Consider the following 6,914-nt stretch of genomic DNA (forward strand, 5'->3'; position numbering starts at 1 on the left):
AGAGGGTGTTGCAGTTTACTGTCATAGATAATCGTTTTCAAACACTAACTAAACAAGTCCATACTATCTCTACTATCACTTCATATGCACCGAAGTTAATTAGAGAAAGTAAGTATACTCAACGTCAAGAACAAATTTAAATATGTGCCATCACACATTTGTGTTAAGCTTTACAAATGCTTAAATCTCATATGGTATCCTTGTCCCTCTTTAGGTTTAAATCTGTTTATTGTTGTACACCAGAATATAATGCATCAATTTCCCACCTGCATCCACAGGCTAGTTGGGGAGAGTAGAATATAAGACAAAAACATGTAAAAATGAGGGGCAAGAGGGTCCTGAATAGAGTGTAGAGGTGAACTGGAAGGAAAAACAGAGGCTCGACAGAGCCCAGCAAGTACCATTCACAAGAACTAGAGCCCAGTAGACAGAGGGTGCAAAACAGATAAACTTGCCCATTAATCGCCAGCTTGAGTCGGCTGCATGAGGCGGAGTATGCAGCGATAGACCAGGCAAATCAATACCCTGAATTCACCAGATAAAAAAACGTTTGCAGGGTCCCCATGTTTTGTCAAATCATGGTAGTGTATGATTTACTACTACTGTCAATTTCTCCATTCCCAGGAGTTTCCGTAGCTTGTGTAGCCAGTCCAGTCACTTCAGGACATCCTCTGTACCTGAACGGACAGCTTCAACTGTTTGGCTGCACCCAGTGCCAGAATGATAGCTCGCCCTGGCATTGATCTCAAAGGGTAAGTCAATTCAATTCAATTCAAAATTCCTTTATTCGATATGTAAAACATTATCATAAACGTACAGTAAAAAATCACGTTAAAACGTCATAAATAAGATAAAATTTTAAAAAGAATGATAGCAAACATATCAGATTCATAAGGTGGGGAGAGAAAATATATGAGATAGAAGGACAGTTTAATCTTTTATGGCTGCATGGAAGCCCTGGTTATTACGATTTATTTCAAATATAAAGATACCACTGCGACAGCTAATGTACTATCTAATGCTTTCAATTTAAGATAGGCTGCCCTGCAAGAACGTAATCCCCAGGATTTGAGCAACGGTTTTAAATAGGTGACCCTTGAGAGCTGATAAAACTTACAAAATAAAATACAATGAATATTGGACTGGGATGACAGGCCATCACATGGGCATTTCTCCAGGTTTCTCAGCCAGCAGTTCTGATTAGGAAATGTCAACAGTCTGAAAAAGGTATCAGTGCGGAAACGTGTCAAAAGCATACGAGAAAATGGAGAAGGAATTAAAGAAAGATAATTTTGCATCCCTTCGACAGTAGTGGAGAGTTGGTACTCCAGCACGGTATGCTTAGAATTTTCAATGATCCAACGTTGATTGGCCAGATGGTTAATGACCAATCGTTTTAAAGTGACTCTAGGTATGTTGTTTAATGTAGAGGTATCAGTGAAAAATTCTGGGTGCCCTATATCATGTGACAGGTTTCTCACATAATTCAACCATTTAAATTGATCCGCCTTACTCAAGCTGAGACAGTCCATAATAATTTCCCTATTAAAGTGAGTTTCGGGAGTAGTCCAGACTTTATGCCATAGAATGATGGGCGCAGATTTTATCATGTCCATAATATATGTAAAACCAAGTTCTTTATGCATTGCAAAAACAGAAGTACTACGTGGAGTGGCCAGAAAATAACGTAGGAATAGGTTCTCAGATCGTTGTATGAGGACTGCCTGCTCTATTCCCCAAATTCCAGATCCATATATACCAGTGGAAACACACTTCGCACGATAGATCTGTGATAAGGGGATGATCGGTCGTCCCCCTATTTTTTTCGAGAAATTGATAAGTGCTCCTATAGCTTTGGAGAAGGCAGCTCCTCTGGCTTGGGCAGCAGCCCGCCAGGAGCCTTTTTTCTCAAAGGTAATACCCAAATAGGGAAACCTATCAACACTTTCGAGCTTGCTGCCATTTATAAAAATGGAGCATTTTCTTTTCCCTATTCCCAGGCTACAAGACATAGTAAAAGTTTTTGACGCATTAATTTTTAAACCTCGCTGTGACATGAATTCTGTGAAGTAATTTACTGCACTTTGGAGGCCCATGCGGGTCTGTGACATAATTGCTGCGTCATTCGCGTAAAGTAATATGGGTATGGGTTTCCCATTTATAGTAGGATAATCGTAATAATTTCTGTTAAGATACTGGCCAACAGAGTTTATGTAGAGAGTGAAGAGTAAGGGGGCTAAAATACAGCCCTGCCTTACACCTCTTTTAATACGGAACCTATCCGAACACTCTCCTTGTCTGCCATATCTAACACGGGCTGATGCTCCCCTATAAAGCTCTTTAATAAATGCGAGAATAGGGGGCTCAATGCCGATCTCAGCAAGGGATTCCCAAAGAAGCTCATGGTTGACGCAGTCAAATGCTGAACTAAGATCTACAAAGGTCACAAAAAGATTCCCCTTTTTTGCCTGGGTATATTTGGCAATAATAAGGGTCAAGTTCAAGCCTTGCTCAATAGTGCCTCTGCCCTGTCTAAAACCATATTGAAAATCAGAGATTATGTCTTGTTCACCCAACCAATAATGAATCCGATTTAAAATAATTCGCCCTGCGACTTTCATAAGAGAGTCAAGCAATGATATAGGGCGATAATTAGAAGGATTGTTCCTATCACCCTTCTTAAAAATCGGGACAACGACCGCTTCGGGCCATGTGTCTATAAAACCTATTTTGTTCAAGGAATTTAGAACATTTGTTAACAAAGGGGCCCATAAGTCCAGCTGGGCTTTAAAAACGTCAATAGGGACACAGTCAGGTCCGGGAGCCTTCCCAGAAGGGCTTTCTGTCAATGCCATAAGCACCTCGGTGCAATCAAAGGTGAGGTCTAAGGGAAAAAGGGTAGGAGGATTCAGCTCTTTATCATAATTATGATGGAGAACCGAAGAAACGGTAGGGACTGTGTGATCTTTTATGTCGTATAGTGAGCCAAAGTGGTCGACCCAAATATCTGCGGGTATAGCCATCTCAATCTTTGTAGCCCGTGTGCACTGGAAGAAGGGTGCATTAACAGCTTTCCAAAAGGCGGTGTTATCCCTATTGTTCGAGGCTTCCAATAAAGCTTGCCAGGCCTCTACTTTTAACTGTTTAGTTCTTACCACCCGTGCAGCACGGTATTTTTGTCTTGCATCCCTAATTTCTAACTGGTTACGGGGTTTATTTTTCAGGGTAGTTTTTAGGTGTTTCAAAGCCTTTGAACAGGACCTATCGAACCAGCCTATACTGCCCTGTGGAGTTTTCTTTGGTGCTCTGGAAAGTAAATTCTTAATCTCCATTGAAATTACGGAGAAGGCATTTCTAATTGTCTGTGGGCTATCTAGGGTAGACAGGCATATCTGTATGTGCTCGTATGTATTGTTAATCAGAGAATTAAGGAACGCTGAAGGAACCACTTTATCCCATTTAAGGTAAAGTCCCATCGTGCAACCCATGGTAAGAGGCGGGGTGTAGGACGGATTTACCCTTAAGTCATCATCAGGTGTTGCAACTGTTTTTATAGACACCGTTAGTGGGTAGTGGTCACTGATAGCACAATCCAGTGTCTCCCAGTCTATAAGAATCTCTGAATACCTAGTGGATATCAGGATATAATCAATTATAGAGTGGCAACCTCTCCCATTAAAAGTAGGTTTAAAACACTTCGGAGGATTACACAGTTCATTTGCATACGATAAATTGAAATGTGATATTAGTCCATTCAAAAGGTCACCTAACTTAGTATGTGAAAAATGGGATGTGGTGTCACCTCTAATAGAATCCAGACCACAGGTACCTCCAATACCCAATGGACATAGAGAGCAATTAAAATCCCCTGCCCATATAAGCAACATGTCAGTTTGAAGGTGGGACTCAACTTTTATTAGATCTGCCTTTAAGCCGTTAAGGACTATGTCATAACGGGAACTAGAGATATTATTATAAAAATTGACCAGAGTAATATTATTACAACGGTTGCCTTTTAAAGAGATGATCTGATCATTTTCAGTCCCGATAAGATTGGTAAATGATATTCCTGATTCTACGGATATATAAGTCACTAATCCACCTCTGTTCCTACCATGTAAGCTGGGGAGTGCTGGAGTATGTAAGGTCTTATATCCTTGGAGATGGAGTTCATCAATATTCCATTTTTCCTGTAAACAGATGATGCTAAAAGTGGAAACAGTTTGGATCCATAAAGGATTCGTCAATTTATCAAGGAGACCTGCCACGTTCCAGGACACGAGTCTTTCGGCCAGTTGTTTTTTATTAATGCCGGAATTACTGCTCGTGATACCCTTAAGATGATCAGGGGTATCGTTTGACTGGCAGAGAACAGGGGAGGCTGTAGAACATACCGTATCGTCAGTCTGGTTTTGATTCAGGGTTGGGTTAAAAATTAAGCCATCACTTGAGGGGCTGTACTCATGAATTGGGGAATGAGAATTAATGGGTTTTATTATTTTAGTTTCAAGATTACTGGGACTCATGAGGTTGATCTTATGATGTAAATGATCTGCCTCTGGAATAAGTTCAGAAGGACTCCAGGTGGCACTTTTACACGTCTCATAATTCAGTTTAGAGAGTCAGTCTAGATCATCCAGGCCGGAAAAGATAGCAAATCTGTTTGAGGTGGGGAGAGGTGAGTGAAAAGATTCAATGTTGGCCCTAGATAAAATATGTGATTTTGGGGGATTTAGCAAAAGAGAACGCGGGTAAAAGTAACTTAGGGCATGTGTCGAAATACCTTGGCCAGTGATTGGTGTATACCAGTCTATAATATGTCGCAAAACCCTACGATCTCTAAAATTTATGATAATTATGTCTCCCTTAATGTCCTTCGGTCTAGAGCCTACCCATCCCAATCTTCTAACATGGAGTATTTCTCCGTTAATGTCATTGGGAAGGGTCCTATTTTTAGTGAGCCAATGGACAACCTTGTTTTTAAGCTCCTGGTAGCCCTCTAATTTGTCCCTGGCCAGTGCGGGAACGCCAGCAAGAATCACCGCATATGGAGCTGCTTCTGGGGGTAAATCAATGTGGTCAATCCTTCCTTCCGGGCCTGGTTGAGATGACTGTATGTTGGCATTATAATTATTGAGGTCTCCTGATTTATGCTTTGGCATGGCTGTGAGGTATTTTAAGCCAGAGACACAGTTTTCCTGTGTGGGCCTTGCTGGAGATAGAATTGCCGTTCTAGGTGGTGAGGTTAACTGAGTTAATTTTGGATCTGAAAAGATATGCCCAGTGTTTAAGGGAAGAGTAGGATATTTTGGAAGGCTGAGGTTGGGATCGCTAGTAGGTGCAGTAAGTAGAGTGATAGTTGTTTCCAGAGACGTTAGCTGAATAGCAAGATTTTTCATTCTCTCCACTAATGGGGAGAGTAGTGACTTCACCAGATGCTCGATATCATATAACAAGTTGGAAGGAAAAGGTGAACATGCCTGGGTATGAACTTGCACAGATTCTAGAGATGTTGTGATCGGGTCTGTTTGAGGAGTGGGTTTAGAAGAAGAAATGTTGGGATTTTTCCTGCATGTGATAGTTTTAATACCGGTAAATTTATTACTAGGGGCATGTTTTTTTTTAACTTTCTTTGCAGTTTTGATCGGAGTCTGTTCCGTTATTGAATTATCAGTTATGTATAGGGTGTCAGAAGTATGCCCGGTGATATCGTTGGGCGTTAATAATATGTCTGTGACACCAGAGGTCTGAGAAATGGGAATCATATCAGAAGCGGGGGCTGTAGCGGAGATAGGTATGGAAGTCGTAGGAGTTGAAGGGACGTTCACAATGTGTCCTAACGACGAGCGTATTTGTAAAAGAGTCTCCATAGATAAACTTCGTTCAGTGATAGCTATCTCCTGCTCCAGGACGGAGGCAGCCCTAGTGATGAAATGGTCTAAGGTCCCCCTAACTGATCCCCCCACCGCTGGTTTCTTAGTTTGGCTTACACGAGTGGTCATAATGTCTTAATAATGTACAGAACAGAATAAAAGTGATAGGTGATGTGGTAATAACAAGAGTCAATGGACTGCAGACAAGTATGACTTAGCTGGCCTACGAACAATCAATCATAAACGGGACCACACCCAAAGTCAGCCAATCAAAAACCCCAACCAGACAAGATGAGCGAATGATAGGCACGGATTGATGTTCACAGTTCACGTGTTATCAAATAGCAGCAGGACTGTCACTTTCGGTCTCCTAATAATGCGCACAACCAAGATCCAACTTATTGGTGTAATATCTTTAGACCAGTCTTCAACCTGACATTGGGCAACAATGAATTAGTAATGATGTCATGGTACAGTACCTCTAGGCCAATGCCAAGGGACGTGGCTTTGCTTCTTCCTGCCTCTGAGGGCCGCAGAGGGCCCGCCCTTTGCCCGGGCTTAGCCCGGCTGTGCCCGCGCGCTGTCCCGCGTCGCGGGGGCTGGGAGTGATTTTATGCGTCTCTGTGCGCACTAATGATGACGTTGGCGGGTTAGCGCTGCAAGGGTTCCTGAGGACTGTAGTCCCGCCTGCACATTGCGGCCGCTATCAGATCTTAGTGCGGCGGCGGCAGGGGGACGAGCAGAGGTTCCAGGTGGTGAAACTGATGATAGCACAAGTCCAAGGACCAAAGCAGGGCGCGACCAGAGTAGGGTATCCACAGTACGGTTGACAGAAGAAGCCCGCTCTGCCGGGGCTGGGAGTGATTTTATGCGTCTCTGTGCGCACTAATGATGACGTTGGCGGGTTAGCGCTGCAAGGGTTCCTGGGGACTGTAGTCCCGCCTGCACACTGCGGCCGCTATCAGATCTTAGTGCGGCGGCGGCAGGGGGACGAGCAGAGGTTCCAGGTGGTGAAACTGATGATAGCACAAGTCCAAGGAC

Source organism: Triturus cristatus, chromosome 2_1 (genome assembly GCF_964204655.1).
Source record: "Triturus cristatus chromosome 2_1, aTriCri1.1, whole genome shotgun sequence".
NCBI classification, from domain to species: domain Eukaryota; kingdom Metazoa; phylum Chordata; class Amphibia; order Caudata; family Salamandridae; genus Triturus; species Triturus cristatus.